This window comes from Ursus americanus, chromosome 3, assembly GCF_024610735.1.
Source record: "Ursus americanus isolate L20-20 chromosome 3, mUrsAme1.1.p, whole genome shotgun sequence".
Lineage (NCBI taxonomy): Eukaryota > Metazoa > Chordata > Mammalia > Carnivora > Ursidae > Ursus > Ursus americanus.
The window spans coordinates 61293601-61315536 of NC_142129.1; positions in this window are offsets into that span (position 1 = coordinate 61293601).

Here is a 21936-nt window from a genome sequence, read left to right on the forward strand (position 1 = left end):
TGCATATGGCCCTTCTCTTCACTACGTCTGTATCTTTGGGGTAAATACCCAGTAGTGCAATGGCTGGATCATAGGGTAGCTCAATTTTTAACTTTTTAAGGGACCTCCACACGGTTTTCCAGAGTGGCTGTACCAACTTGCATTCCCACCAACAATGTAGGAGGGATCCCCTTTCTCCACATCCTCTCCAACAATTGTTGTTTCTTGCCTTGTCTATTTTTGCCATTCTAACTGGCGTAAGGTGGTATCTCAGTGTGGTTTTGATTTGAATTTCCTTGATGGCTAATGATTTTGAACATTTTTTCATGTGTCTGTTAGCCATTTGTATGTCTTCATTGGAAAAGTGTCTGTTCATATCTTCTGCCCATTTTTTGATTTGTTTATTTGTTTCTCGTGTATTGAGTTTGAGAAGTTCTTTGTAGATCTTGGATACCAGTCCTTTATCTGTAGTGTCATTTGCAAATATATTCTCCCATTCCGTGGGCTGCCTCTTAGTTTTTCTGACTGTTTCCTTGGCTGTGCAGAAACTTTTAATCTTGATGAAGTCCCATAAATTCATTTTATCTTTTGTTTCTCTTGCCTTTGGGGATGTGTCATGAAAAAGGTTGCTTTGGCTGATGTCGTAGAGGTTGCTGCCTATGTTCTCCTCTAGAATTTTGATGGATTCCTGTCTCACATTGAGGTCTTTCATCCATTTGGAGTTTATTTTTGTGTATGGTGTGAGATAGTGGTCAAGTTTCATTCTTTTGCATGTAGCTGTCCAATTTTCCCAGCACCATTTATTGAAGAGACTGTCTTTTTCCCACCGGATGTTTTTTCCTGCTTTATCAAATATTAGTTGCCCAAAGAGCTGAGGGTCCATTTCTGGGCTCTCTATTCTGTTCCATTGGTCTATGTGTCTGTTTTTGTGCCAGTACCATGCTGTCTTTGTGATCACAGCTTTGTAGTACAGCTCGAAATCCGGCATTGTGATGCCCCCAGCTTTGTTTTTCCTTTTCAACAGTTCCTTGGAGATTCGGGGTCTTTTCTGGTTCCATACAAATTTAAGGACTATTTGTTCCAGTTCTTTGAAAAACGTTCTCGGTATTTTGATCGGGATAGCATTGAAAGTGTAGATTGCTCTGGGTAGCATGGACATTTTAACTATGTTAATTCTTCCGATCCATGAGCATGGAATATCTTTCCATCTTTTTATGTCTTCCTCAATGTCTTTTAAGAGTGATTTATAGTTTCTAGAATAAAGGTCCTTTACGTCTCTGGTTAAGTTAATTCCAAGGTAACGTATGGTTTTTGGTGCTATTGTAAATGGGATGGATTCCCTGATTTCTCTTTCTTCGTTCTCGTTATTCGTGTACAGAAATGCAACTGATTTCTGAGCATTGATTTTGTATCCCGCCACGTTACTGAATTGCTCTATAACTTCTAATAGTTTGGGAGTGGCTTCTTTTGGGTTTTCCATATAGAGTATCATGTCGTCTGCGAAGAGAGACATTTTGACTTCTTCTTTGCCGATTTGAATACCTTTGATCCCTTTTTGTTGTCTGATTGCTGTTGCAAGGACTTCTAGTACTATGTTGAATAATAGTGGCGAGAGTGGGCATCCTTGTCATGTTCCTGATCTTAAGGGAAAGGCTTCCAGCTTTTCCCCATTGAGAATAATATTTGCAGTAGGCTTTTCATAGATGGCTTTTATGAGATTGAGAAATGTACCTTCTATTCCTACACTCTGAAGGGTTTTAATCAGGAAAGGATGCTGTATTTTGTCAAATGCTTTTTCGGCATCGATTGAGAGGATCATATGGTTCTTGAGTCTTTTCTTGTTGATATGATGTATCACGCTGATTGATTTGCGAATATTGAACCACGCTTGCATCCCAGGTATGAATCCCACTTGATCGTGGTGGATAATCCTTTTAATGAACTGTTGGATTCTATTAGCAAGTATCTTGTTGAGGATTTTGGCGTCCATATTCATTAGGGAAATCGGTCTGTAATTCTCCTTTTTGAGGGGGTCTTTGCCTGGTTTGGGGATCAAGGTAATATTGGCCTCATAGAATGAGTTTGGTAGCTTTCCTTCTGTTTCTATTTTTTGAAATAGCTTTAGGAGAATAGGTATTATTTCTTCTTTGAATGTTTGGTAGAATTCCCCAGGAAAACCGTCCGGGCCTGGAGTTTTGTTATTTGGAAGGTTGTTTATCACTGACTCAATTTCTTCATAATTAATTGGCCTGTTTAAGAAACCAATTTCTTCCTTTTTCAATCTTGGTAGTTTATAGGTTTCCAGGAAGGATTCCATCTCTTCCAGATTGCTTAGTTTATTGGCATATAGCTGTTGATAAAAATTTCTAATAATCCTTCCAATTTCAATGGTGTTCGTCGTGACCTCTCCTTTTTCATTCATAATTTTAATAATCTGGGTCCTTTCTCTTTTCTTTTGGATAAGTCTTGCCAGTGGTCTGTCAATTTTATTGATTCTCTCCAAGAACCAGCTTCTAGTCCTGTTGATCTGCTCTACTGTACTTCTGGTTTCTGCTTGATTGATTTCAGCTTTAATTTTGGTCAACTGCTTCCTTGTGCGTGGATTAGGCCTGTCCCTCTGTTGCTGTTCCAGCTTCTTGAGGTGAGAATATAAAAACTGCATTTTAGATTTTTCTATTCTTTTGAGTGAGCCTTGGATGGCTATGTATTTCCCCCTTAGGACTGCCTTTGCAGTATCCCATAGGTTTTGGACTCTTGTATTTTCATTCTCATTGGTCTCCATAAATTGTTTAATTTGATTTTTGATTTCCTGGTTTATCGAGTCATTCCTGAGCAGGATGGTTCTTAGTCTCCAAGTGTTTGAGTTTCTTCCAAATTTTTCCTTGTGGTTGAGTTCCAATTTCAGAGCGTTGTGGTCTGAGAATATGCAGGGGATAATTTCAATCTTTTGGTATCGGCTGAGACCTGTTTTGTGTCCCAGAACATGGTCTATTCTTGAAAATGTTCCATGGGCATTAGAATAGAATGAGTATTCTTTGGTTCTGGGGTGCAGTGTTCTATATATATCTAAGAGGTCCAACTCGTCGAGTATGGCATTCAAAGCCTTTGATTCTTTGCTTAGTTTTTGCCAGGGTGTTCTGTCTATTTCTGAGAGTGGAGTGTTGAGGTCCCCTACTATTAATGTATTTTTATCTATATGTCTCTTTATTCTGGTTAAGAGTTGCTTGTGTATCTTGCTGCTACCCTGTTGGGGGCATATATATTTATAATTGTCATATCCACTTGTTGAATACTTCCTTTAAGAATAATATAGTGCCCTTCTGTATCTCTAACTATAGTCTGTAGTTTAAAATCCAATTTATCTGATATGAGAATTGCTACCCCAGCTTTCTTTTGAGGTCCATTTGCGTGAAAGATGGTACTCCATCCCCTTACTCTCAGTCTGAATGCATCTTTGGGTTCGAAATTAGTCTCTTGTAGACAGCAAATGGATGGGTCATTTCTTTTTATCCAATCTGCAACCCTGTGGCGTTTGAAGCAAGAATTTAAACCATTAATGTTCAGGCTGAGTACTGAGAGATATGCTTTTAATTCTGCCATGTTGTCAGTAAAGTCTTTGTTTGTATTGGCTGTGACTTTCTGTTTTGTATCACTCTTGGGGCCTTTTTACTTTTATAGAACCCCCCGTAATACCTCCTGTAGGGCTGGTTTCGTGGTTACGAAATTGGCTAGTGACTGTCGATTCTGAAATGTCTTTATATCTCCATCAATTCTGAATGACAGCCTTGCTGGATAAAGGATACTTGGCTGCATGTTTTTCTCTGAAAGAGCTTTAAAAATGCTCCCCCAACCCTTTCTCTCATTCCAGGTCTGTGTAGACAGGTCTGATGTAATTCTGATGCTTTTGCCTTGGTACGTGAGAAATTTCTTTGCCCTGGCCGCTTTCAATACTGTATCTTTGGATCTCATATTTGCGAATTGCACTATGACGTGACGTGGTGTAGGTCTGTCTTGGTTGAGCTTGGGAGGGGTCCTCTCTGCCTCTTGGACACAAATTTTTGTTTCCCTTGCTAGATTAGGGAAGTTTTCAGCTACAATTTGTTCAAATATCTCTTCTAGACCTCTGTTTTTCTCCACCCCCTCGGGGATGCCGATGATTCTAATATTGGATCGTTTCGTTGAGTCAGTAATCTCCCGTAGCCAACATTCGTGGGCGTGGATTTTTTTAAGACCATCTTCTATTTTTATTTTTTCCTCTATTAACCCATCCTCCAATTCACTAACCCTTTCCTCCGCTTCCTTGACCCTGGCCGTCAGAGCCTCTAGTTTTGCCTGCATTTGGCTCATAGAATTTTTAATTTCTGTCAAATTCGCTCTCATTTCCGCCCTTAGGGATTGTATATTCCCAGTAATATTTTCCTGAATACTTTTTTCAAGTCTACTCATTATCTTGACCATTGTTACTCTGAATTCCATTTCTGATAATTTGGTTACATCCATATCCGTTACTTCTGTGGCAGAGGCCACTGACTCACTGTCTTTTCTTTGCTGGGGGGGGCTTCTCCTTCTTGTCATTCTGATGAAGAGAGGTTGCGGGGTTTCCAGAGCCCAAAATTATTGACTGGGTCCCAGGCCGTGCCCCTTGTTTTATAGGGATCTTAGAGATGTGGGCTTCTTCTTTAAAGATTTTATTTATTTACTTATCTGAGAGAGGGAGACAGACAGTCAGCAAGAACGAAACAGAAGCAGGGGAGTGAGAGAGGAAGAAGCAGGCTCCCAGCGGAGGAGCCCGATGAGGGACTCCTTTCCAGAACGCTGGGATCACGCCCTAAGCCGAAGACAGGCGCTCAATGACGGCGCCACCCAGGCGCCTCCGGTTGTGGGCTTCTTGATTTTTCAGCCTGCCTTCTGTGTTCTGGGGGAGGGGCCTGCCGCGCCGATACTCAGGCAACCCTGTTTGGTTAGAGTCTCCGTGTCCCCTGTAAGGGAGGATGGGGATGGGCACTCTCTGAGCCGGTATTTCCAGGCTTTTGTTCTCTGGCGGCTTTCCCTGGCGGCCGGCTATGCCTCTTCTGAGGGTCAGAGCAGCAGAGGCTGCATTGTCGCAGAACAGAGGGATTGCGGCCCGTTCTCCACTGATGTTCTGGCCACTTTAACTCTATTACTGTTGGTGCTGCTCAACCCTGCAGCGTCCCGGGATGTGCGCCCCACACCCGGCGTCCCTGCCCTCACTTCCAGGGCCGGCGCTTCTCTGTCCTTTGTGTTTCTAATGCCGCCAGCCACAGGCCGCCCCGGCGCGCTCCCGGGTCTCCCGGTCTCAGTCTATGCCCGGTGAGCACACCTCGATTCCGGAGTTTCGTGAGAAGCCTGGTGGCGCGCGCACCCGGTTCAGGGTCTCAGTCTGCTGTTTCACGGGTGCCGACCGCGAGTCCGCCCGCTCCCCCGTGCAGGTGGCCCGCCAGCCGCCAGCCGCCCCGTGCGCGCTCCGGGAGTTCCTGGTCTCAGTCTGGATCCCGTGAGCACACCGGGATTCCGGTGTTCCGGGAGATGCCTGGTGGCGCGCGCGTTCACGGCTCACCGGTCTCAGTCCGCTCTCTGGCGGGTGCCCTCTGTGTGTCCGCCGCTCCCCCGTGCAGGTGGCTGCCGCTTCCCGGAGCCCAAACACGGCGGCTCCCTCCCCCTTCCGTTTATCTTCCGATATCCGTGCACGGTTTACAGCTCCCCTCTTCGTACCTCAATACTCAGCGCTGGAGATGTTCATTTGTAGAGATCCAGATGCATCATCCTGCGTCTCAGGCTGATTCCGTGGTTATTTAGGCTGGTCTGGTACCTATCCAGCTCGACTCAGGGGACCGGCTGAAAAAGGGGTCCCCTACTCCTCCGCCATCTTAACTCCTCCCCTAAGATATCAATTATTTTTAAATTGAACTATAAAACCAATGTAATACTAATTAAAATCCCAGCAGGCTTTTTTGAAGAAACTGACAAGATTATTGTAAAACTTACATGGAAATGCAAAGAACCTGGAGTCATCAAAACAAACCTGAAAAATACAAATTTCAAAAATTTAAACTGCCTAACTTCAAGAGTTGCTATAAGAATTTCTATGTAAATAATTTCATCATCATCTGAAAATAGTTTTATTCCTTCCTTTCTGATCTTTATGTCACAAAATTCTGGTGTCCAGAATATAAAAATAAATATATAACAACCATAATTCAATATGAAAAAGAGAACAATCCAATAAAAAGTAAATGGCTCATGGATTGGAAGAATCAACATTGTTAAAATGTAATTCTACCCAGGCACCTGGGTGGTTCAGGTAGTTAAGAGTCCAACTCTTGGTTTCAGCTCATGATCTTGTGGTTGTGAGGTCAAGCATCTCTCTCTTTCTCTCTCTCTCAAATAAATAAAAAAAAATCTTTTTAAAAATGTGATACTATCCAAAGCAATCTATAGATTTATTACAATCCATATCAAAATACCAACACTTTTCATAGAACTAGAAAAAATATTACTAAAATTTATATGGAACCACAAAAGACCTTGACTAGCCAAAGCAATCTTAGGAAAGAACAAAGCTGGAGGTACCACAATCCCACATTCAAGGTAAACTACAAAGCTGTGGTAATCAAAATGATATAGTTCTGGTACAAAAATAGACACATAGATTAGCAGAACTGAATAGAGAGCCTAGAAATAAATCCATGATTATATGGATTATATATCAGCTAATCCATGAAAAAGGAGGCAAGAAAATACAATTTAGAAAAGACAGTCTCTTCAATAAATGGTGTTGGGAAAACTGGACAGCTACATGCAAAAGAATGAAACTGAACCACTTTCTTACACCATACGCAAAAATAAACTCAAAATGGACTCAAGACCTAATGGCAAACCTGAAATCCTAAAATGCCTGAAGGAAACATAGGCAGTAATTTCTTTGACATCAGCCATAGAAACATTTTTCTAGGTATGTCTCCTCAGGCAAGGGAAACAAAAAAAACCATAAAACACCAAACTAAAAAGCTTCTTCACAGCAAAGGAAACCATCAGCAAAATGAAAAGGCAACCTACTGAATGGGAGAAGATATTTGCAAATGACATAACTGGTAAGAGGTTAATATCCAAAATATAAAGAACTCATGCAACTCCACACCAAAAAACCCCAAATAATCCAATTTTAAAAGTGCAGAAAACCTGAAGAGACACACAGGTAGCCAGTAGACACATGAAAAGATGCTCAACATCACTCATCATCAAGGAAATGCAAATCAAAGACACAGTGAGACATCACCTCACACCACTCAGAATGGCTAGAATCAAAAAGACAAGAAATAACAAGAATCTGCCAAGGATGTGGAGAAAAGGTATGCTTGTGCACTGTTGGTGGGAATGCAAATTGGTGCAGCCACTGTGGAAAACAGTATAGAAGTTCTTCAGAAAATTAAACATAGAGTTACCATATGACCCAACAATTTCACTAGCGGGCATTTACCCAAAGAAAACAAAACACTAATTCAAAAGGATATATGCGCCATGATGTTTATTGCAGCATTATGTACAACAGCCAAGATATGGAAGCAACCCAAGTATCCATCAGTAGAGGAATGGATAAAGAAGGTACAGTAGATATAGATAGATAGATATAGATATATCTATATCTATCTATATATATCATAAAAACAATGAAATCTTACCATTTGTGACAACATGGATGAACCTAGAGGGTAAACTGCTAAGTGAAATAAGTCAGATAGAGAAAGACAAATACCATATGATTTCGCTCATATGTGGAATTTAAGAAACAAAACCAACAAACAAAAAAGACACAAACAAAACGACAACAAGAACAGAAAAAAAAAAAGACTCATAAATGCAGAGAACTAACTGGTGGTTGCCGGTGGGGGAGGGGGGGAACGGGTAAAATAGATAAAGGGAATTAAGGGTACATTATCACGTTGAGCACTGAGTAACCTATAGAATTACTGAATCATTATATCGTACACCTGAAACTAACGTAACACTGTATGTTAATTATTCACCAATAAATAAATAAATAAATAAACAAACAAACAAGTAATAATAATCCAAAAAACGGGCAAAAGACAGAAATAGACCTTCACAAGGGAAGATGTAAAAATGCCAATAAGCACATGAAAAGTTACTCAAAATAACAGATTAGGGAAGTGCAAATGAAAACCACAGTGAGATTCCATTTTACAAACACTGAAAGGCTAAAATGATAAATGTCTGAAAATTGATAGCGCCCAATACTGGTGGTGATGCAGAGTAACTGGAGTTCTCACATATCACTGATTAGATAATAAAACAGTTCATTGACTATGGAAACCGCTGTTTCTTCTAATGTTACAAATACATCTACTCTACAACCTGGCCATTCATCTTCTAGGCATCCTACCCAGAGAAATGAAAGAACATGCCCACAAAAAGAAATGTACAAGAATGTTCGTGGTAGCTTTATTCATAATTGCCAAAAATGGAAACAACCCAAATGTTCATCAATAGGAGAACAGATAAACAAACACTGGGATATTTCTACAATCAAATACTACTCAGAAATTTTTAAAGGAATAATGACCAATGTGAATGAATTGCAAAAACATTATTCTAAGCCACAGAATCCTTATAGTAAGATTTCATCTACACAGAAGTCTCAAAAAACTAATAATTCTGATAGAGATCAGAATTACCTCTGGGAGGTTAGGACAGTGATGAATTGGGAAGGGGCATAAAGGAGCTTTCTAGAGTAATGGAAAAACATTTTATCTTGATAGCAGTGTGGGTTTAAGGAAATAAGTATTTGCCAAAGATTTAATGCCAAACATGTAACTTTAGGCTTCAGATGTGTGCATTACTCTGTATGTAAATTTTATAGTAGTTGATAGAAAATTCTCAAGCAAAATAATAAATCTAAGTGGTGGATAAATAAGTGGCTTTTATTAATCTCTACTTTTCTGTAATTTGAAATAATACCTGACTTTTGAAAATGAAAGAAACTAAGATATTTTCGACAACAATTCTGAAAACAAGTTTTCTAGGAAATCCTGATAGCCCCAAGGAGGCATGAGAGAACACTGGGTACCTATGGATTGGTGGAGGTAGAAACAGGGAGTGAGACGGGGAGCTTTCAAACACACACACACACACACACACACACACACACACACACACACACACCCTTTGTTATTTAATCTGTTTACCAGGGACAGGGAAATTTATTTTAGATCTTACATGAGGAGAACAGACATTCATCTTTGACTATAGTAAACACACATCTTACTTGGGGTTTTCTAAATCCCACAGTCAGTAGTTGTGGGATAAGTTAAATCTATAAAAAAATCTTTTGCTGAGTATCAGCTACAAGGAATATAGTCTCCGAAAAGATTCAGTTCTAATATGCTATATTAATAATTCACAAATAAATACTGATTTTAAGAATAGTCAAATGTGAATGTGATTTGATACAAACCACAGCTATGCTATTTTGCTTTACTAATGGATATGTTCCCCACCCAAAAAATTGGTAAAATAAAATTCTGTAAATCAAGTGTTTTTCTATTCTCATCAGTTTTTTGGACAGAATTAAGGTATAAAGTTGTAACTCCTAAATTAGTAAAATTTTTGATATATTGTTATTTCAGAGTTTTCATCATTTCCTCCGAACTGCCTTTATTACCTATAGTTTTTAGCACTTCTAGTTTCTCTGCCCCAACAGACATTTATAAACCAGTATTTAGTGGACAACCTCTGGGTCAACTCTTGGTCCCTCCTTTCTGGGTCTTCCCCCTTCCCTCCATGCACATGCTGTGCAGAGCATTCACAGTGGGCATGTTTACTGAAGAGTCACAGTTGATGGGACAGGGTGAGAAGCATACTGACCAAAAATGGTCATATAGGGTAATGCCATCTATTGGTCTGGGGGATGGGTAGCCCTGGAACTGGAATCAGAATTGATTCATTCTGTTGTTCTGATGGCTGAAGCCGTAACATATAAACATGCAATTATTGGGAATAGTATTTTAGACTGTGTGGCCTGGGAAGCAGAGAGCCAGTTAACAATGAAGGCGGGGAAGAGTAAATCAGACACAAGTGAGAAAGAAATTCTCAGGGTGTACAAGGCTCTAACTCTCTTGGTTCCTCGAGTTCAATTATAGCTGTATTAACCCTTCCCCCCATTTTTAATTATGCTAGTTCAAAGAGGCTGCCATAATTGCAGTCCCAAAATTCCTAGATTTGTATTATTAGGGAGACAATGTACATATCTCTATCTCCAGTTATCTGTAATTTCTAACACCTCAGTTCCTGCCCCCGCTAAATAGACATTTGAATACAGTAACAGAGACCTGTAGTGGAAGAATATAAAATTATCATCCCTTAGATGATCTTTGATGTAATGAATCTCCACTTAGACATGCTGAGTATTTGGTTTAAAGGAGATCAAATCTATAGCCCACCCAAAACCCAAAACATTCTAAAGCCCTTACTATGTGTCAGGGTTTCTTCTAAATATGTTAGATGCATTATCTCAGTTAATCCTCACAACCACTCCATGAAGTAAGTAGAGTTCTAACCAGGCATGAGAGAAGAGAGGCACAGCGGGAGTTGAGGGACTTGTCCACAGGTAGTAGTGGTGGGTCAGGCTCTCAAACCTGGTCTGACCAAGGCTTTTTTTTTTTTTTTTTTTTGACTAGTAAATGTCTCCCTTTTATGTATTCATTTTTTAAAATATTTTATTTATATATTTATTTGAGAGAGAGTGAAAGCAAGAGAGATCACAGAGGGAGAAGCAGATTCCTCACTGAGCAAGGTGCCTGACATGGGGCTCAATTGCAGGACCCTGGGATCATGACCTGAACTGAAGGCAGATGCTTAACCAACTGAGCCACCCAGGCACACCGTATTCATTTTTAATTGAAGCATAGCTGACTATACTATTATATTAATTTCTGATGTATAACATAGTAATTCAACAATTATATGCACTATAAAATGTTCACCATAGTAAGTGTAGTTACCATCTATCACCATACAAAGTTATTACAATCTTATCAACTATATTCCCTATGCTATCATCCTGGTGACTTTTTATCTTATAACTGGAAGTTTGTATCTCTTAATCTTTTTCACCTATATTACTGATCCCACCCCCCTACCAGCAACCACTAGTTTGTACTCTGTATTTATGTGTCTGTTTCTGTTTTATCTGTTTGTTCATTTGTTTTGTTTTTAAGATTCTATACATAAGTGAATTCATATGGTATTTGTCTTTGTCTGACTTATTTCACTTAGCATAATACCCTGTAGGTCCATCCATGTTGTCACGAATGGCAAGATTTCATTGTTTTTTATGACTAATATTTCATTGTATATGTATATGTCACACCTTCATTATCCATTCATCTATCGATGGATACTTGGGTTGCTTCCATAGCTTGGCTGTTGTAAATAATGCTGCAATAATCATTGGGGTGCATATACCTTTTTGAATCAATGTTTCTGGGTTTTTTGAGGGGTAAATACCCACTGTTGGAATTGCTAGTTTTTATGGTATTTCTATTTTTCATTTTCTGAGGAACCTCCATACTGTTTTCCATGGTGGCTATACCAATTTACATTCTCCCTAACACTAAGACACTTGTTATTTTTTGTCTTTTTGATAGTAGTCATTCTGATTGGTGTGAGGCAATATCTCACTGGTTTTGATTTGCATTTCCCTGATGAATACTAATGTTGAGCATCTTTTCATATGTGTGTTGGCCATCTGTATGTCTTCTTTGGAAGAACATCTCTTCAGGTCTTCTGCCAATTTCTTAATCAGATTATTTGGCTTTTGATGTTGAGTTGTATGAGTTCTTCATATATTTTGAATATTAATCCCTTATCAGATATATCATTTGGAAATATCTTCTTCCATTCAGTAGGTTCCTTTTTCATTTTGTTGGTGATTTCCTTTGCTGTGCAAAAGTTTTTTAGTTTGGTGTAGTTCCAAATGTTTATTTTTCCTTTGGTTTTCCTAGCCTGAGAAAATGTGTTTACATGTTTACTGCCTCTATTTTCTTCTAGGAGTTTTATGGTTGCAGGTCTCACATTTAGTTCTTGAATCCATGTTGAGTTTATTTTTGTGTGTGGTGTAAGATAATGGTCCAGTTTTATTCTTTTGCATGTAGCTGTCCAGTTTTCCCAACAGCCTTTATTTACATGCTTTTAAACTTTAGAATTGTGGTGCTGTTATAGGAGAAACTGGAGGAGGGGAAGAAGAGAAAATAGAGGGAACAAAAAATAACCGATTGGGGGCGGCTGGGTGGCTCAGTCATTGAGCCTCTCCTTTCGGCTCAGGGCGTGATCTCAGCGTTCTGGGATCGAGCCCCGCATCAGGCTCCTCTGCTGGGATCCTGCTTCTTCCTCTCCCACTCCCCCTGCTTGTGTTCCCTCTCTCGCTGGCTGTCTCTATCTCTGTCAAATAAATAAATAAATAAATAAATAAATAAATAAATAAATAAATAAAATCTTTAAAAAAATTAAAAAAATAACCGATCGGCATTACTTTCATTTGCTTTCATTTTGAATTAGGATATAAAACCACAAACTGTGCAGCGCCATAATGCTATTCAAGGTGACTTCCTACCGCAAAAGGGCAAAAAAAAAATCAGGTTATCAAATGGACAATAGGAAAAGGTCACACAGTGGCTTGAAATGTCACACTGCTCAATTTCATTTACCTGTCACTTTAGTAAGCGGGGGTTGGAGAAAAACGAGACGCCACAGTTCAGTAATTGCTGAGCAGGGTGTAGGTGGGAGAAATGTTTTAGGATAAAAATACCAGTCCTTCTGACTGCCTAAATTTCCTCAAAACTCCATATTTTTTATTAAAGGGATTAATATGACCCACAATCCCAGCAAGGACGCAAGCATATCTGTGTCATCTGTATCGGATATGTATTAGTCAGTGTCATTTAGGATTATCTTAATTTCCACAACTCCCAACTTTCACTCATTCCTCCTTTTCTCCTGATCCTTACTCAGTAAAAGATACAAAACAGACGTATGGTTTCAGATGGCAAGGAAGTCACGCCCCAGTGTCTCCCAGTGTCCTACTAAAATTTGCATTTATAAAAAGAAGAAAAAACTTTGGAACGGTACTGATAATTCACTCTAACAAAAACTTTCCTACAATTAGGGAAAATTTTTCACTAATTATGACCTATGGAAGGTGCTGCTTTATTACTCCTAAAGACTACGGGGAAAAATTATATTGGAAAATGGTTAATAAAAAAAAACAAAAGAAAATGATTTTCATTTCTAAAAGATATCTTCAAAAAGATGTAAAAAGGCACAGCCTCTATGAAATGGAAATGGAAAAGCAGAAGCAAAAGATAGAGATGAAGGTGGAAAATGAAAGGGACATTTCTGAACATAAAAGCTGAAAACGGAGTGTGAGGGAAAAGATCAGCGGATTTTACTATATGCAAAAAAAGTTAAAACTTCACAAACCAAAAAAACCATGCGCGACAGGCTGGGGAGATGATTGGCAGCATGCATGATGAAAAATAATTAATAGCCTAACTTTATAAATAGCTCTAACAAATCAACAAGAAAGATGCCACAGAAGAAAAAGAGTACAACTAATTACATAAGAAATGTGATTTCTGGTAAATGTAAAAGAATTCAGTGCGTTTAATAATCAAAGAAATGCAAATTATTATTCAATGAGATATTCTTTATATCTTTAGTCAAATGAAAACAATGTTGCCATGGGTGAGATGAAAGGATCCTCTGATACAAAACTGTTATAACTATGAAAGGTGACTTTGTTATTTACCTCAGAAGCCTTAAAATGTTTTATAATCTTGAATTCTTAAACTTCAAGTGAATTTGTCCTCAGGAAATTCTCACCAATATGTACATGTTAGATCAAGGTGGCAGTATGTCTAGAAGCAAAATATTAAAAAAAAAAAAAACTATACTTTTAATAATTAGAATTGGTTAACTAATTCATACAAAACTATGAAAAATATTTTACAGACATTAAAAATTGTATTCTTGAATCGCATGAGTGAAAATGTTCCTCTTGTAATGTTAATTAAGAAAAGTGGAACCATACAGATTAAAATTTTGTCAAAGAAAAATTATAAACATATTACAGGTATGAAATAACAAAGGCTAAAAGGAAATATATCAAAATGATAAAAAGTGGTTATGCCTGGAGAGCAAAATTACAGGTATTTTTTTACTTTATTTCTTTTATTAATATTTCTGAATTTTAAAAATTATCTACAATGACACTGTCCTGTTCTTATACAGAATGTTTTTCAAAAATCACAAACTGATGATAAAAATAAATAAAAAATTCTTCCCTCACCTATGAAGAAAAAAATGGAAAATCATTTGATACTATGTTGTTCCACAGAACAGCTATATGTTTCCTTTGTCTTTTGAAGAGAATCTCTTACAGCCTAAAATTTTCCATGGCATACAGTTACAATAAGGGGGTTAATGACATATTTTTATAAGTTTCTTTTCCTACAACAAAACAGCTGTGATCTTTGATGGTCCTCAAAAAGACACCTGCTCCTAATTTTAGCCTTTATTCTAAAATAATTTCTGTCATTAGTGTCATCATCCCACTTTTCACAGCAAATATAACAGCACTACCTCTGGTTACTCAACTCTTCAGAGGCTCTGCAAAATTTAATAAAACAGCAAACATAGTTATATATCCTGCATTCATTTTAGACAATTAAATGCAACTTTCAGTTTCACTACAGAAATTTTATAAGTTGGAGTCCAGGCATTGCTTTGAACTCTGATGAAAGAAGTAATTTCTATTTCAAGCAAAACTGCCCCTGATTTAGACTGTTTCGACCATCATATTAAAAGTTGTCTTGACCACTTAATTCCACTAGATGGCAGACATGGGATGCTACAAGTAACAAATGGAGTAATTTCTGAACAATAACCAAAAAGTCTAAGAAAAGACCATGAGAAGGTAAAATAAGGTTGAAAATGCTAAAATGAGGTAATATAAATAAGCAAGGGGGAAATACTGAATAATCACAGCTGAGACTAATCGTGGGAAATAAAGATGATAAATCTCTATTTTTATTAAGTGTTCAATCTCAGTATATAGTTCACTCCCCTTCCTACTTTGCTTTCTTTGATTAAGAAATATAAAAACAGGGGCACCTGGGTGGCGCAGTCGTTAAGCGTCTGCCTTCGGCTGAGGGCGTGATCCCAGTGTTGTGGGATCGAGCCCCACATCAGGCTCCTCTGCTATGAGCCTGCTTCTTCCTCTCCCACTCCCCCTGCTTGTGTTCCCTCTCTTGCTGGCTGTCTCTATCTCTGTCAAGTAAATAAATAAAATATTTAAAAAAAAAAAAAAGAAATATAAAAACGGGGTGGGGGGATGGGCTAGCCCGGTGATGGGTATTAAGGAGGGCATGTATTGCATGGAGCACTGGGTGTTATAGGCCAACAATGAATCATGGGATACTACATCAAAAACTAATGATGTACTGTATGGTGACTAACATAACATAATAAAAAATTTTAAAAAATATATAAAAACAACAACATATATTCCACAAAGAAAGAGAGGTAACTAAGCAACCTTGAAAAATAATGCTGGCATGTCTTCAAGTACAAATCACAGACATGCTGATAAAAAATAAGTCTTTGCTACCAATGGTTATATTAATAACATTATCTTTGTTCCTACTAATAATGATCCATTCACTTCTCTTTCATTCAGCAAACACTGGTGGCTCTCTGTGCAGGCACAATGCAATCCAGATTTTACGTGATACTACAACGTATGTGTTGCAGAATCCTGTTTCTACCAATGATTAATGGTGCCCCCATCCTGCCCCAAAGATGGCATTACTTATTAGGTCTCCCAGTGAGTCAGTAACTGAGTGAGAACTCCATGTGTAAGCTCCTTGTGATTTATCTCTCACCACAGTCTGCTGCAGTCGCTCTGCGTGATGGAGCAGAGAACACGCTGCTCCCAGGCTAACATTTTCTAATACCCGCCATCACCATACTTCAGCTCACCAAGCAGCTATTTAGAGGGTGAACATACTCATTTGTTAAAAGTTCCGATCTCACAATTACTATTTCATTTCTTGTACTAATATTTCTTGAATTTCTACTACATGCCAGCCACTCAATGGGGTTAAAAGGAAAGAGTGATGGTCACTGCCCTCCAGAGCTATTGCCTCCTTAAAAGGGGAGAGGTGGTGCCAGAAGGCGAAGGACTGACATGGAGGACATGGAGAGCTAGGACACCACATTTCATGATTTCAAAATCAGAACCCAGGGCCCACAACAAAGGAGTGGCTGTGACGATGAAAAGGAGCAGTCAAACACCAAATCCAGGGTTATCTGACTGCAGAGCCCATGGCTGTGAGCGCTGGTCTACTTTACACATACTATGTGAAAAGCAGTGTGTTAAGCTTCTAGTATCATACATTTTTTTTTTAAGATTTTATTTATTTATTTGAGAGACAGAACGAGCACAAGTGGGTGGAGGGGCAGAAGGAGCAGCAGACTTCCCACTGAGCAGGGAGCCAGACACAGGGCTCTATCCCAGGACCTCAGGATCATGACCTGAGCTGAAGGCAGATGCTTAACCCACTGAGTCACCCAGGTGCCCTAGTATCCTACATTCTAATAAGAAATATGTCTTCCCTTTCAACCACTTACAGTCTAGTAATAGGGATAAGTAAGTCTCCATACCACTTAGAAAGTGATACTTTTGTAAAAGTTTTAGGGAGGACAGAGAGGTGGCATTATTTGCAACTAGGAAGAATCAACAGACATTCTATGAATACGGTGACACTGAGCAAACTTTGAAGGGTGGATAGGATTCGGACTTGTGCTACTGGGCACAAGCAATGGTTCATAAATTGTGGATTGCGCAAAGGGAGCAGTAAGTCATTCAGGGTGATTAGTGTGTTTACTTCCTAATCTAAAATAAACATTTATTGAATATCTATTATCTTCCTGGTACTCTTGCAGACTCTAGCAATTTAGCAGTGAACAAAACAGTTTAAAAATCCCTGCTTCTGGGGGTGCCTGGGTGGCTCAGCTGGTTAAGCATGTGACTCTTGATTTTGGCTCAGTCATGATCTCAGGGTTGTGGGATCACACTAGGTTCTGTGCTCAGCAGACAGTGTACTTGAGATTCCCTCCTTCTTCCTCTGCCCCTCCTCCTGTGCTCTCTCTCTAAAAAGTAAATAAAATCTTTTTTAAAAATCCCTGTTTCTGTGGCATATTATAAACGAGTAAAATATACATGTATCAGATGATGGTAAATGAACAAAAAAATATCTAGGCAGAGAAGGAGCTGTGCTGGAGGAGACCACAGACATCAAGGAGGAGAAAGTGAAGGCCAAGCATTCCAGGATGGGGAACAGCACACGCCAAAGTCCTGAGGCAGGCACACACACACACACACACACACACACACACACACACACAAAATTAGAAAGATAAATTGGAGAATGAAGAAAGGCCATCATATTGGTATAGACTATGATATGCTGATGACAGCTAAGACAGTTCCCAGATTTAACTGTGGCTCGAATCCAGGGACTTCTCCTAAAGGCATTTGGACTCCAAAGCTAAAAGGTAGACTATATTGTGCACATTCTATTTGGTGACCCAAAACGGGCAATTCCCCTTCTAAGGGTTATCTGTTCTGATATCCTACAACTTAGGGAGAGAAGCAGTTAAAGTCTTGAGCACATCCTCTGGAAGGAGACAGATGTCTAATAAAATGTGTATGCAGGTGGTTTACAGTACAGCAGAGATGACCCTGGTCTTCCATCCAGACTGTGTGTCGTGACAATTAGGGTATCTGCTCAGAGTCAACAGCAATTACTCCTTGGTCAGCTACCACATCTCGGCAGTCAGCACTTGCTGCTGTGAAGATGCTGATGTCTGGCCATGCTCACCTCAGGGGTCTGAGCTGTACTAGCAACGTCCCTCCACAGTGTTCATCAGGCCATGATCGCATCCTCACTGAACCAGTCTTCGTCAGTGTGTGGACCAGATTCAGTGTGGCCTCGCAGTGGCCATCTTTCTCTGGTTCTGGAATCATCTTCACTTGGTGATGGCTCACACACATGTCAAGTAAAATGAGGGACACACAAAGACGTAAACAAAACACACAAACACAGACACAAATCTGCAATTCAAGATGGCAGACGGATCATGTACCTTTCTCTCTCCTCCCTTCTCAAGACACCACCTTAATTTATGTTAATTGAATGATTCACCTCTATTCTAAAGAAAATTACTCTGAATTTAAATTCAGCCACTTCTGAGTTCCCCACAGCTGAAACCATTTCACTGATTCCTTTAGGCTGCAGTAAAAGCTGGAAGCAAAGTTCAGCCCTGCAAGACCTTCCAACTGAGAAACTCTTTTTTCCCACAATGGAGAGGTTGTGCAACAGTACCCCACACCTGTCCTCAGGCCTTCGGTGTGCAGGTCACTGTGTGATGTGGCTTTCTGTGCTTTTCCTCTTTGGATCCTTAACGCTTTTCAGTGTTGGTTTGAGAATGGAAGGAAGTCTCCAGTTATTTCAAGAATGCTGCCAATAAACTTACCAGCAGCACTAAAGCACCTGGACAATGAAATATCTCTGAGTCTCTGATAATTGGTCTTTATCCTTCCATTAAAATCATCACTAATTGAGACTGAACTGCTGGTGCGAAGACTCGGTAGAAATCACTTAATGGCATTCACTAGCTGGGTCGAGAAGGGTAGTGACTCTATTTCACTCCCTATGCAACACTGTAATCCTTTATTCTGCCCCTTCCAGAATTCAGCAGCAAAGTAATGGTCTGTAATTCATAAAAGCAAAATGGGGAGATTTGATGAATATAAAAAATGAATGGTGTCAGAAAAGTGTCAGTTACATCTTCAAGAATGCTGCACTGAATTTCAGGACATGATTTTTTAAATTCTAACAGTCAATCAGAACAATCGAAACTTAGATAAACTTCAACAGCCAAAATAAAAAAAAAAATGCTATCGAGAAATGTACCATTATCAATAACGTGGAGTATGATGATATAAGCATAAACACCTAGCCTGTTTCAAAAACATAGTGACTAGATATCTTTTTACTAACCAAATAGTCTTCATTTGAAAGAAAAGCAATATGTCCTTTGCCATCCAAATTTTTCTTCTGTATGTACCCAAATGTGTACCTGAAGACTTCAAGACTTTTTTAAAGATTTTATTTTTAAGTAGTCTCTACAACCAATATAGGGCTCAAACTCACAACCCCGAGATCAGGAGTCATATACTCCACCGACTGAGCCAGCCAGACGCCCCTCAAGACTTCCTATGCATCATGTTTTAAAATTCACTATAAAATAAACATTTATGAACTTGAACAAAGGTGCCAAGACAAGTTGATACTGAGATAATATCAATGGATTGAATGAAAACGCTGAATTAAGAAGTCTGATACAGAAAATAAAAGACAATACACATTTTTTTCTTGGGGACAGTGAAGTCATCTTAAAAGATACAAGTCATCTTAAAAGATAATAATTTTGACAATGTCAAAATTCAAAACTTTGCAAAGGGTATTGTTTTATTTTTTTTTTATTTTTTTTTTTAAAGATTTTATTTATTTATTTGACAGAGATAGAGACAGCCAGCGAGAGAGGGAACACAAGCAAGGGGAGTGGGAGAGGAAGAAGCAGGCTCATAGCAGAGGAGCCTGATGTGGGGCTCGATCCCATAACGCCGGGATCACGCCCTGAGCCAAAGGCAGACGCTTAACCGCTGTGCCACCCAGGCGCCCCTACAAAGGGTATTTTTTTAAAGTTGCAAAAGGAATCATAAAATTTAAAATGTAAGTAACGAATTGAAGGAACATGTTTCCATTATCCATAAAAGACAAAAGACCAGAATCCCGAATATATATAAAGAATAAAATTACCTCCCCCAAATCAAACAATATATACAGCAACTCTCAGGTAAGAGGAAAGTATAAATGTGCCTTCACTTCATTAAAAACCAGATAATTAGATATTAAAGCTCAATATTTCCTTTTTAGCCCATCAAATTTAAAAAAAAATGGATAATACCAAGATCTGACAATGGCGTGAGACAACAGACACACTTGTGCATACCACGGGCATCCCAAGTTGGTGCAGCTACACTGAAGGGCAATCTGTCTGAATGCACCTAAGACTCAGTACATTTCCTCCTCTGAATCTCACCTAGGAAAAGCCTGGCACACATCACAAGGAGGATATTCAAGGATAAGTCAAGAATTGTTTGTAGGGTACAAAATGTAGGCAGTGAAACACTGTTTCTCCAGATGCTTAATTAGTGTTAAGCAAAAAAGGATTTCTCGGTCAGGTAGGTTAAGTTAAGGAAACTCTGAGTTAAATTAAACTGGTTTCACTTTGTTCCTATGGGATTTCTCAGAGCTTTCACTGTGTTACTCTGCACTCTGGGTCCAGGAGGGCCCTTCCCAAACTTACTGAATCACTCAAATCTTCTTCTGTGGGTAAAAGGAACTAGCGGTTTGGAGAATGAACTGGGGGAGATACTAAGTTACTCGGTGGTGAGAAAATGCCTGGGACTTCTTCCTACAAAAGAGCCAGTATGGTAATCTCTGCAGTGGGCAGGCTGATCAAACAATGAGTAGACAATAAAGAAATAAGACAGTGTAGACTCTAAATTGTGCTTTCAAAACCCAAAGTAAACTGCCTGCTGATACCCAAGGACCTCCAGTCTTGGAGTTTGCTGTCACAGACAGCCCAAGGGTCTTGAAACAACTAGAAGAATGTGCTGAATACGATTTTTTTGGAACATCTGGAATGTTAACCAAAGACAGAATTTCAAGTCCATTTACTGATACGTCTGTGAAAACCAGGGTATATTCTAAACAAGAAAAGAGCCAGGATAATGCTTTTAAATGACTATTTCAATTTTGAAGGTCGATTTCAGATAACTTTCTGTTGGGCAACAAAACACACCTTCCTCAATGCCTTGTGATAAATTTGGATCTGCTTTATGTTTCTTCCTCAATTTATGTAAAGAAAATAAAATTAATATATTATCTAAAAAAAAAAAAAAACTTTTAGCAAAGTCCAAACAAGTAGGATCAGAGACAGAGGACAGTACCAGATTTGGGGCAGGTGTGGTTTCACTGGGAATGAGTCAGTAGAAGGAAAGAATTTCAAAATACAAACACTCCTTAGCAGGAGGTGTGCATTCCTGAGAGAGGTAAAGATTAGCCATACCTGGGGATAGGGCAATTCCAGCAGTTAGTGGAAGGATGTGGAATATGGACCCAGATATACTGGCCAGTGAAGGAGGGAAACAGTAACTACAAGACAGATGAATGTACTGTCTTCTACTTTTTCAGCAAAGTAGGAAGTAAGACTGTCTTCTGTGAGTGAAGGGAAAAGCAGTGTGCCAAGGGCTGAGGTGAGAAAAGACAGCTGAACGAAGCAATTGGGGAGAGGGAGGGATGAACTCTTCCATTTCTTTTTCTTTTTTCTTTTTCTTTTTTTTTTTTTTTTTTTTTTTGCATTCTTTAGCTTGGCACCAGGCTTTTCCTTAGCTTTCCCCTGTTTACCATTCATCCAAGTTTTGTGCATGAATTACATTAAAAAAAAAAAAAAGAGCTTGAAATGTCAGATGTCTCTAGTTTATTTTAACCGAGAAAGCTGTAAAGTTTTTTCATGGTATGATTAGCAAAGACAGCAAGGAGGAGCAAGAGAAGGTAGTCAAAGAAAAGGAATAGATACTCTCAGGAGAAGGCACATCACGATTTTTTTTTTTTTTTAAGAATAGTTAAGTCTAGTCTTTGGATCTACATTTGACCTTCTGCATCGAGAGGGTAGGCAAAAGAATAAATATAGTATATGGATGCCACTAGAAATTTTCAAATGTTGTTC